Source organism: Vulpes lagopus, chromosome 12 (genome assembly GCF_018345385.1).
Source record: "Vulpes lagopus strain Blue_001 chromosome 12, ASM1834538v1, whole genome shotgun sequence".
NCBI lineage: Eukaryota > Metazoa > Chordata > Mammalia > Carnivora > Canidae > Vulpes > Vulpes lagopus.
The window spans coordinates 23,822,015-23,834,240 of record NC_054835.1 but is presented as its reverse complement, the minus strand read 5'-3'; the positions used below and the strand labels follow the sequence as shown (position 1 = coordinate 23,834,240).

Sequence of the window (12,226 nt, the reverse complement as noted above, 5' to 3'; positions counted from 1 at the left end):
GCACATATTCCATATTCACATATCAAGAATGCCCAGTATATTTATTATAGAAGCTTGACTTTAAAACTGCCATGGAATTTGCTACAAATTTGGGTCCTTCAAATGTGTGGAACAATGCTAGACCGGTCATCAGGTTGGCTTATTCAACCTCTTCAATGGTAGGCCCAGAGGAGGCACCACCAGAGAGAGGAGCTCCACCACCAGGAAAGCCTCCAGGCATTCCTTCTGGCATGCCTCCTGCACTCTGATATAGCTTCATAATGATGGGGTTGCAGACTTTCTCCAGCTCTTTCTGCTGATGTTCAAATTCTTCCTTCTCTGCAGTCTGGTTCTTATCAAGCCAGTTGATGATTTCTTTGCACTTGTCAAGAATCTTCTGTTTATCTTCGTCATTGATTTTGCCCTGAAGTTTTTCATCTTCAATAGTTGCTTTCATGTTGAATGCATAAGACTCAAGTGAATTCTTGAAAGACACCTTGTCTCACTGTTTCTCATCTTCAGCTTTGTACTTCTCAGCTTCCTGGACCATGCGCTCAATGTCCTCCTTGCTCAAGTGGCCCTTGTCATTAGTGATGGTAATCTTGTTCTCTTTTCCTGTGCTCTTATCCACAGCAGACACACTGAGGATACCATTAGCATCAATATCAAAAGTGACTTCAATCTGAGGAATACCACGGGGGCAGGAGGTATGCCTGTGAGATCAAACTTGCCAAGTAGGTTGTTATCCTTGGTCATAGCATGCTCACCTTCATAGACCTGAATAAGCACACCAGGCTGGTTGTCAGAGTAGGTAGTAAAGGTTTGTGTCTGTTTGGTAGGAATGGTAATATTGTGCTTGATGAGCACAATCATGACTCCTCCAGCAGTTTCAGTGCCAAGAGAAAGTGGGGTGACATCCAATAGCAGCAAGTCTTGAACATTTTCAGATTTGTCACCAGAAAGAATGGCTGCCTGGACAGCTGCACCATAAGCAACAGCCTCATCAGAGTTGATACTCTTATTCAGTTCCTTTCCATTGAAGAAATCTTGCAGAAGTTTCTGAATCTTGGGGATATGGGTAGAACCACCCACCAGGAAAATATGGATCTGAGACTTGTCCAGCTTGGCATCCTGAAGAGCTTTCTCTACAGGGTCCAGGGTGCCACAGAATAGGTCAGCATTTAATTCTTCAAACTGGGCACGAGTAATAGAGGTAAAGAAGTTGTTTCCTTCATACAGAGAACCAATCTCAATACTGGCCTGGGTGCTGGAAGAAAGTGTACGTGCTTAGCACGTTCGCAAGCAGTACAAAGACGACGGACTGCCCTCTTGTTTTTGCTGACTCCTCCTCATTCTCAATATTTTTTAATCCTACAGTGACCTTGGGGCCTTAAAGATGCTAAGCATGTTCACAGCCAATTTCCTTTTATAAATTCTGCACATAAGGTGATTTGGAGCCTTATTCTGGAATATCACCTCTTTCATATTTTGGAACTCTGTCAAGACCATTTTAATCACCTCATTAGAGTCGGGATCATTTTAACTGAAGTAGGCTTTACCTCCTTCCCCTTCTAATTCTCATCTTTGTTTATTTCCTTCAGAAAATTTACCATAATGTATAGTTATCTTCTTTATTATTATATTATCTGTTTCTTCCTCTAGAGTGTGAAATTTGTGAAGGCATACAAATTGTCTATCTGGTTCCTATTGTATCCCCAATGCTAGCACAGCACTTGAGTCATGGTAGACACCTCCCAATACTTGCAAGAAGAATGAATAAATTCACCATTTATTCAGAGCCTCCTATTTCTCATCTGTTGGTTGATGTGGAAATCAAATGGGATCTTTGTGAAAATACTTTGTAAACTATCGGGTTCTATAAATCTTAGCTTCCAAATCAGATAGATACTGTTATTTCCCCCTTTTTACAGATAAGAGAAGTTTAGATGTCTTAAAGAAAGAAAATATGGTTTGTCAAGGGCCACACAGGCAGTAAATTGGCCAAATTCAGACTACAACCTAGGCCAGTTGTGATTGTGAAGAACATAGACAAGAAATTGTAAGTCTATTTTTACCTCCCACGGGTTTTTTTTGTATATATTTTTTATTGGAGTTCAATTTGCCAACATATAGCATAACACCCAGTGCTCATCCTGGCAAGTTCCCCCTTCAGTGCCCATCACCCAGTCGCCCCACCTCCCCGCCCACCTCCCTTTCCATTATCCCTTGTTCATTTCCCAGAGTTAGGTGTCTCGCATGATCTGTCATCCTCACTGATATTTCCCACTCATTTTCTCTCCTTTCCCCTTTATTCCCTTTCACTATTTTTTATATTCCTCAAATGAATGAGATCATATAATGTTTGTCCTTCTCCGATTGACTTACTTCACTCAGCATAATACCCTCCAGTTCCATCCACGTCGAAGCAAATGATGGGTATTTGTCGTTTCTAATGGCTGAGTAACATTCCATTGTGTGTGTGGGTGTGTGTGTATATATATATATATATATATAAAATGTTATATATATAACATAATATGTATAACATATATATAATGTTATATATATAACACAATAACATCATGATATATATATATATATATATATATATATATATATAACATCTTCTCTATCCATTCATCTTTCAATGGACACTGAAGTTCCTTCCACAGTTTGGCTATTGTGGACATTGCTGCTATAAACATTGGGGTGCAGGTGTCCCATTGTTTTACTGCATCTCTATCTTTACCACCCATGTTTTATAATGGGGAAAACCAGAAGAGAGGGGCTGGCTTTCAGGATCCAGCTGAACTAGGATAGGCTAGGAAGGAGGATTTTCCTAGACTTCTGTTCTAGAGTCCTATAAAATTAGCACTAAGGCCATCAGCCCGACTATGTGATAATAACCATAACAATTGTAGTTAACATTATTGAATGTTTTCTGTATCAGGCACTATGCCAAGTACTTTACATGAACTAACTTCTTTTGTCCTTGTAGCTCTATGAGGTATATATTGTTATAAAGATCAGAAAACTGAAGCACAGAAAGGTTAGGACACTTGCTGAAAGTCACACAATTGTGTAGTGGATCTGAGTTTGAAATTCAGAGTCAGAGCTCCTAACTGTGAGGCTATAATGCATAGGCCCTGTGTTTGACACAGGATTAGAGGTAAGGCCCTGAAACTTATATACCATATAACTTTGAACAAATTATTTAATCTCTCCAAGCCTCAGCATCCTTATATGTAAAATGGCATTGATGAAAAGCATAGTCACAAGGTAGTTGTAAGGATAAATTAGATGATGCTTGTGGAGAATATAACACAGTTGCATACCAAGTGTTTGATAAATGTCATCTGTCTCCCACTCTGTCCTCTACTTCATCATCACCCTTAATTAAATAACAATGCAAGCAGTGTGGGTGCTTTTAACAATGATGATTTATTAAAAGAAATGACTCTTTTTCCTTTCCCCAACACATCTCTTGTAATCTCCACACACAGGCTCCCATTTTCATCTGTCTTCCTGGTCAAGGAGTTCTGGTCATATCTTTGAAGATAGGAAGCGATGAGAAATTATTAGAGAAGGATGAGCCTTAAGATAAGTCTTCATCTGAAAAATGGACCAAAAAATTATACATGAGACCTGCTGTTTTGGAGACCTGAAATTACAGAAGGCAATTGAGGTGACAGTTCCCAGTTCTTGGAATCAATAAGCATCTACAAAGAGCCAGCAAGGCCAAAAGCATCCCAAATATTGTGGATGGATTGGATAGACAGTACCTTCTAAACACAAATGGGTAACTTAAAGTTTATGTTGATTCTATTGTGTTAATATTACATTAGTTAATAAATACAATTTAATTTATAATCAAGACTAAATCATGGTAACTTTTCATTGTGCATTTTTTTTCATTTGATGGCTACTGAAAATAAAGAAACTATCATGTGAAAATCCTGAAATATTTCTACAGAAGAGGGATTCTCATAGGTCCATCTGGCAGTGTGCATCAGAGGCTTAAAATGAACATAGTCTTTGGTCATAAATTATAATTCTTGGAATTTATCCCAAGGAAATTACTAAGGGCATGTATATCAATTTAGTATTCATTATAACCATGTTAATAACATAAACAATAAACATATTAAATGTGTATTAGCGGAGATTACTAAGTATATGAGCATATATGATGGACTTCTATAAGGCTGTTAAAGGTGACGGTATAGAAGATTGGTGTTAAAGATCGTTCACCAACTATTTCTAAGTGAAATAATTAAGAAATCAAAATAGACACAAGATTATCTCATTTCGATTTATGTATTATATATTTGCATGTGTGTTTAAAATATGCACCAGGGATGCCTGGGTTGGCTCAGCGGTTGAGCGTCTGCCTTCAGCCCAGGGCATGATCCTGGAATCCTGGGATCGAGTCCCACATCAGGCTCCCTGCAGGGAGCCTGCTTCTCCCTCTGCCTGTGTCTCTGCCTTTCTCTGTGTCTCTCATGAATAAATAAATAAAATCTTTTTAAAAAATTAAAAAATAAAATAAAATAAAATATGCACCAAAGTATTAAGCAGACATCATTTGGGAGTAGGGGATAATGTGACTGATTTTTATATTCTTTTTGTTCAAATAAATAGTCTGAGTTCTGTCCTGGATATACTGGGTAATGAAATTATTTTAAAGGTTTGGAAGCCACCATCCAGTGATAGATACTTCCTTTTCTTGGGAAAGGTATAAGAGGGAAAGGGCACAGAGACAGGCTTCTGTCCCACCCACTTCTGGAAAGTCCCATCACAGCCAACCTGTCTAGCTTGGATGAGGTTTGAGGAAGAAGGGAAGGGCCTGATGTTTTTACCTGTCCTTAGGCTGGAGCACAGATGTGGCCACACCCATTGCTGACACAGTGCTCTCCTAGATCACAATCCTTGTCATTTGTGCAGAGCTCAACGCAGGTTCCTATGTCAGAACAGACCAGCTGAAAATGACTCTGCTTTAAGCACAGTTATCAGAGAAGACTGATAGAAAGAACCAGTTCCACTTTTGTCTTTTAGTTCAGTAAATAAGGGAATTTGTAAATGATTACTCACAGAACAATACTCATTAACATCTTCTAGATTTTAGGTAAAAACAATGCATTCACATTCTCACAATAAAGGAAGGCCTATTTTAAAGAAGAGCATAACTGTGTTTGCAGAAGAGAAGTGTAAAGAAGCCCGTTCATATGTCCTTACTTCACTCCTCTGCAGGAAAAGGGACAGAAGACAGGAAACATATCCACCAAATGTCGTCAAGGGTGCCCTGCAGTCACCTTGCAGGATGAATCTGACTTACAGGTGTGGCAGCTGGGGTGCACCGAGGTGAATCCCCCTATTAGTAGTTACAGAAGTGGAATTAAATCGAGACCTGCCTGGCCCGAGGCCAAGTTCCCTCCGCTGTCCCACATGATGAAACAGACTCTAACATGAAGAGCACATCTCCCAACTTCAAGGAGTCATTCCTGACCTGAGTGGAAGCCCCCCAGGTTCCCAGAGCCTCAAAGATAGTCTTTGAGAACCAGTGAAGTAGGTCCAAGAAGCTGGTTAAGACTCCACAGGAGCTTCTAGTTAAATGTATGCAGAGCTCTGGACAAACGTATTGTGCTTCTGTTGTGCTGTGCTTTTGCTTCTACTCAGCCAATATCAGGAGTTTCTCTACCTGATTTTGTGTCTGGACTTCTCTGGGTTTTGTTTCCTCATTTGTAAAATGGAGCTCTTGGATCCAGCAGGGAAAATGAAATTCATTCTCCAGTGTCAACTCTGATCAGTAGAGATGACTATCTGATGCTACGTTGAGAAGGCTGGGATACCTTGTCCAAGCTCAGAAGGAAAAGAATGCTGTGATGACCAGCAGTGTAAGACTGTAAGAAAGGAGCCTGGTGGAATGTCTACAATATACTTGCAGACCTCAGAGAAAGTCAATACAACACCTCCATGCTTTTATTCTCTGTTGTTATTTATTGGTGAAAAGATTGCAGATTTTGTCCTCACTCATAATAGTTTGGTCATTCATTAAATCTGTTCATTTCTTACTATGCACACAGCATAGAGCTAAGTTATTCAGAAAATATAAAGATATAAAGTAGAACAGCTTAGAATCTAACAATGGAGAGAAGACTTGTATTCAAAATATTAAAAACAAGGCAGTATGTGACAAGTGTCCTAAGAGGTTTCATGCAAAGGAAAAGGAGCTCAGAAGAGAGAGGACATTACTTCCAATTAGATAAACCAGAAAAGGTGAGTCTTGAAGTATTAGAATCTTTTTAAGGCAGAATTGAGGTAGGTAGTGGTGGTAGAGTCTTGTGGAAGAGAAAAGAATTACTAGAAAAAGTTCACAAGGGGAAATGTAACAGGGCCTGGAGTGGGAAGATGTGTGCAAGGCACCTAGTTTAAGGAGGCATTTGCACAACCCCGAGAGTGACCACCTCCTTAAATATGGCACCCTGGTGCCTCATCTCCTCACTCCTCTGCCTAAAATACAAGGAATACAGGAGGACTGGCAAATAAATGCAAGGCGGGATAAGGATAAGGGGGTAGTTGGAAGTCAGGCAGGAAAAGGAGGCAGGATGTAAAGTTACCAGGGCCAGATCTTGAGGACCTGAGGAGTTTGGGTTTCATTTGGTAGGCCAAGGGAGGGATATGCCTGCAGTTCACTTAAGAAGACCATTCTGGGGATCCCTGGGTGGCGCAGCGGTTTGGCCCCTGCCTTTGGCCCAGGGCGCGATCCGGGAGACCCTGGATCGAATCCCACGTCGGGCTCCCGGTGCATGGAGCCTGCTTCTCCCTCTGCCTGTGTCTCTGCCTCTCTCTCTCTCTCTCTGTGTGACTATCATAAATAAATAAAAAAATTAAATAAAAAAAAAGAAGACTATTCTGGTGTGAGGACACAGAATGGAACAGGATTCAGTGAGCAAGCAAACCTGAGAAGCAATCAAGGACCAGGAAGTGCTATCAGGAAACTACTGTGTTGGCCCAAGCATGGGGTAGTCAGGGCCGGACTTGCTGTGTGGCAATGGGGAATGGAGAGGAAGGAGCACACGCAAGAAACAATTTCAAAGAACAGATGGTATTTGGCAACTGGTTTAAAGTGGGGGGGAGGACAGCGAGGGAGAGAGAGGAGTTAAGAGTTGAATCCAAGAATCTTTAGGGAGAAGAAGGGGGCTACAGTGAAGATAATCCAGGAGAGAAGAAAGTTTAAGGATTGAGGGAGTGGCAAACAATGTCCGTTGCTACAGAAGTTACAGATTTTCACTGCTGAGGAGAGCCAAGAGATTTGCAGATTTGCCAGCAGATCCTGGGAGTGAAATTCCTGGAGATTGCTGGGGACAGGAATGGTGACACTCAGTCTTCAAGGGGTGAAGGAATGAGTTGTGGAGTAGTAAGGGCAGAGAGTTAAGACTGCTCCCTTGAGAATGTTGGTAGTAAAGGGAAAAGTGGAGAATGAGATGATTCACATTTAACATGATTAAGAAAATGTGTTCTTTAGTGATCTGATCTATTTGCAGCAAGAGACCAAGAAATCCAGGGAGGAAAGAGATGCTGGGGAAGATGGCAGGTGGCTGATGGGGGAGCAAAAGGGAAGAGTGGAGAGTCCAGCCACAGGAACCAGCCAAGAAAAGGAGGGTGAAGAATGGAGACAGAAGGAGAGAGGTACAGCAGTCAAGGTGGCTCCTGGACTCAAGTATCTTGCCTTCTACCCAGACTCACCTAGAAGTCTCAATGGTCTCACCGCAGCCTGGAGTTCCTGTACCTCTGAGCTGAGGGTGAGAAGCATCACCAGAAGGAGGAAGCCCCCTAACTTCATGTTGCTGTCGGAAGTCTTTGGTAAAAAGGCAGCAAGACTGAGAACAGCTGAAATTTATGCTCCTCCGCCCACTGAGCTAGAACACAAGGCCAGGGGTGGGACTAGGGACATGAGAACCTAAGCCCTGCCCAGAAACTACTTCTGAAGAACTCACACCAGTAGGTCTCCTGAGTAAGGCCTCGTTGTTGCCCAAGATAGTCTCTGAGCCAAAGGAACACCCTTCTCTGGCAGATGAGTAAGAGTCTCCTAAAGCAGGAAAGCTGTGAGTGACAGAGAAAGGGGTGCAGCGGTTGAGGGTGACCACTTACTCTTATTATGTACTTTATCCACTCATTCCTTTTTCAACACAAGTAAATGTCTCCTCTGGGCCAGGCACATGCTAGGCACGGAATACACCCTTATAGAATTTACAATTAGGAACTGGATATTGGCAAGGGTGCAGCCCCCTATTTCACTTCTCCCCTCCCTGCTCTGGGATCTAGAGTCTCTGGTATTGAGGACAGAGAGTCAGGAGAACCAGCAGGGATGCTCCTAGGTCACCGGCTAGTGGGAATGAGGCCCCCTTAGTTTTCTGGGTTGGTCTGGTTTAGGCAGTTGTGGTTGTCTTTGCCTATATATGTCCTTTTCTTGACATAGGATTTCATTTTATCTTGTCCACCTTCTTTTCTGAGAACCCTAACTCTCAACATACAAGATGTCTCTCATCAGGCAGCCCTCGGGTGGAAGGAAGGAGGGGCAGGGTAGCTACAGTAACCAACCATCTGGGTAGTGATATTTCATTTCCCCCTTCTTGTAAGTGTTCTTAAGCTACATAAGTGATTTTCTGAAACCTATACTCCCCTTGGTTTATTTGGAGGAATACGCCCTCCTTCCCTCCCCAGTGGCAGTGGGCACAGAGGGAGGCACATATAACTTCTGACCATGAATATTGTGTCCCATAAGATGTCTTATTTGATGTGGTAAAAGGATGACTGGGCTGCTTGGGAATGGCAGGACTAGTTTGCAGATTCTTATAGCTCTGGGGAGAGGGTTGACTTCTTTTCAGAAAGTAGAGTCCTTGACATTTTACCTGGGGCCCTGGTTTTTAATTCTAGGGCTACAGAAAGACCCTTCCTATCATGCTTCCTCTGTCACAGTTCCTGAAATGACACCAGTGAGAGGTCCTTTGGGCAAAGAACTGACATCATAAACTGCTAGTAACCCCATGTAGGTTAAGAGGTACAGTTACAGGTTATTCACAAAGCAATTTTGCCAACTGCCTCAACTCAATCCTGCCTATCCCAAAGCTGAGGTTGGTTGGTGTCCAATTTCTATAACAGAGTCAAAGCCAGAGAGAAACATTTAAGAGGTCCTAAACACTGAAAAAACTATAATGATGTTCTCCATGTGCAATTCCAATTTTTAAAAAAATGCTTAAACTTGAAATAAAAAATATTTTGAAATAATTTTGAAATTTCAACAAAACTCAAAAGTACGTTGAAATTAAGCCTGTTTCTTTTTAGATGTCCTTTTTTCCCTGATTTTACTTTGGGTGCCTTGTTTTGCCAGTGCCCTAAGCACATGCTTTGTTTGTCCTTTGGGTTACTCAGAGCTGAATAGGGCCTTGGCAATGCAGCCCTAGCCAGCTTCCCTGACTCCTTCCTTCCTCTTCACCCTGGCACTCTGGGATGCTCTGGTTGCTGCCCCTTGCCCGTACGTCATACTCTGTTCTTTGAATTTAGAACACCTTTTTCCCTTTCTTTTCTTTTTTTTTAAGTTTTTAAAAAATTTTATTTATTTATTTATGATAGTCACACACACACAGAGAGAGAGGCAGAGACATAGGCAGAGGGAGAAGCAGGCTCCATGCACCAGGAGCCTGACATGGGATTCGATCCTGGGTCTCCAGGATTGCGCCGTGGGCCAAAGGCAGGCGCTAAACCACTGCAGCACCCAGGGATCCCTCCCTTTCTTTTCCTGCCGAGTCTTGCCAGGCTCAGCGCAAACATCACTGCTAAAACCCTCCTCAACCCTGGGAGGGGTAACTTTATACTTGTCTGATCATAGCACTTAGCACACTACATTACAATTAATTGTTATTATTTTTACATTTCTCTTCTGTGAATATCCTGATGGCTAGGATGAGGGAGTCATCCTATGTATATTTTGTCTTCTGTGCTCAGTGATAAGCATTTACTTTGCTCAATAATCATTAGATGAACACATAGTAGAGACAATGAGAAATGAATGGGAGTTTTGACTAAAGGTTGGGAAGAGAGAAGAGTGGGAGAGTGGAAGGGGTTTTGGTGCATGGGGTTGAGAATGGGTCTGAATAGCACCCATTGTGCACCCTTTCATTGCCCGAATGGAAGCCCCATAAAGGCACTAATAGCAGGACAGACATGTATTGCAGCTTGATAAACTTTCATTTGAATCCTTCCATGTGGTCATTTCCTGGGTGTGTTCGTGGGCAAATATTAATATTAGTGAATGAAAAAATTGCTTTAACGTTTTTGGAAAAAGCCTTATTGATCTCTTACTCTGTATCACACCCTGTGTAAATGCTGGAGATGTGGTATGAACAAGGTGGACTTCCTCTTACAAAGGGAGAGGTAAACATTCAACAGCACCCATGCTAGTATGAAACGAAGAAAATAATCTGTTTATATAAGCAAATTTTGAGCAAATGTCCTCCCCTCAAGGGGAGTGACATTTGCATTTAAACTTGATTGTACTTCCAATCTGCCACCCTCCCAAAAAAATCAGCAACCTTCAAAGGGTTCCCCACCCATGATTCTTCCTGCTTCTCAAGCCATATATTGGAGGAAATGTGACCACTTTGGAACCCTAAGTTTAAAGTCAATCCAAAAAGTACTAGATATTTTTAATCCCACATTTAGAATGCTGCAGGAGAGAATTTGATTGTCAGATTGTTGATGATACAAACAAAGCTCCTGAGGGCCCTATGTGTGTGTGTTCAGGGGGGGACCACTGAGGGAGCCATTGTAATTAGGAAGACACCCCATATGGTTTCCAATACAGACAAGCACTATTACTTCCCTTTTACAGGTGGGAAAATGAAATCACAGAGGTTTAGTAACATACCCAAAATAATACAGCAGAACTAAGATCAAACGCCAAAGACTGCTCTTAACTGGTACACATTACTGTCAGGCCAGGTCCAAGTTCCTAGAAAATAACTTTGACTTCTCTGTGGGACACAGGTAAATGGGTTTTGAAGACATGGCAATAGGCCTGGTGCTAAGGTTTCATTAGCAGAGCACAACTGCTTTGCTACAGTGGATTCTGATGCCCAATCAGGTTAAAGGTAGGACTCATCCACCTAAAACTGTAACTTTGATTTTAAGAGAGTTGAGGAACAGCAATATGATCCTTATTTCTGGCTGTTCACTAAGGCCGATACAAGTATAGCCCAATGCATAAATGTGAGGACTCCAGGGTGCAACAGATCCAGTTTGCCTCTGGCTCAGCTACTTGGTAGCTATAACACCTTGGGAAAATTAATTTCCCTTTCTGAGCCTCACTTCCTCATCTGTAAAGCAGGCACTATAGTTCCTACCTCATTGGCTTGGTGGGCAAATTAAATAAACATATATGTACATATATCTACTTCTGGCACAGTCCTCAAAACTGGCAGCTACCATTATAATTAATTTCTATGAAGGGGAATGCATGGGGGTGCCTGGGTGGCTCAGTGGTTGAGCATCTCCCTTCTGCTTGGGTTGTGATCCCAGGGTCCTAGGACTGAGTCCTGCATCAGGCTGCCCACAAGGATCCTGCTTCTCCCTCTGCCTATGTCTTTGTCTCTCTGTCTCTCATGAATAGACAGCATAGAAAGAAAGAAAGAAAGAAAGAAAGAAAGAAAGAAAGAAAGAAAGAAAGAAAGAGAAAGAAAGAAAGAGAGAAAGAGAAAGAAAGAAAGAAAGAAAGAAAGAAAGAAAGAAAGAAAGAAAGAAAGAAAAAGAAAGAGAGAGAGAGAGAGAGAAAGGGAATGTACGGCTTTCTATTCCCAATAGCAGGGCACTTATAGACAGCCCATGCAAAAATGTACCAGCTCATTAAGGAAATATCACAAAAGAAAGGGGAATCAGAACCTGTCCATATTGTATGCTGCTGGAAATTATAATCTGAACCATGAAGAGATTCCAAGACTTAACAGATATTACTATCCATTCAACAACTGTATGTGGGCTCATGATTCCCATCTGAAGATCAGGAAACGTAGCATGTGACCAAGTTTTGCCTAATGAGGGTCAATTAAGTCATAATCTTATAGCATTTCTCCTCAAAGTGGTAAAGAGCATAGCACTTTAGAAGGTACTGTCCCCATCCAAAGAGTCCTTGCTCCAGATAAGAGCCTTTGCAGGACAAGGAGCTCATTATCAGCAATGCCTAGTGAACATT

General features: G+C 41.8%; 1 long non-coding RNA gene and 1 pseudogene across 1 annotated transcript; both read right to left on the bottom strand.

The window, feature by feature from the left end:
- Window positions 1–24: 24 nt before the first annotated feature.
- On the bottom strand, window positions 25–2,735 carry LOC121473967 (annotated as a pseudogene).
- A 666-nt stretch (window positions 2,736–3,401) lies between these two features.
- Window positions 3,402–7,879, bottom strand: LOC121473788. The gene is made up of 3 exons (XR_005983224.1): window positions 7,726–7,879; window positions 4,839–4,939; window positions 3,402–3,591 (listed from the first exon to the last, which is right to left on the bottom strand). It is a non-coding gene; the product is annotated as an uncharacterized LOC121473788 (long non-coding RNA).
- Window positions 7,880–12,226: the final 4,347 nt, after the last annotated feature.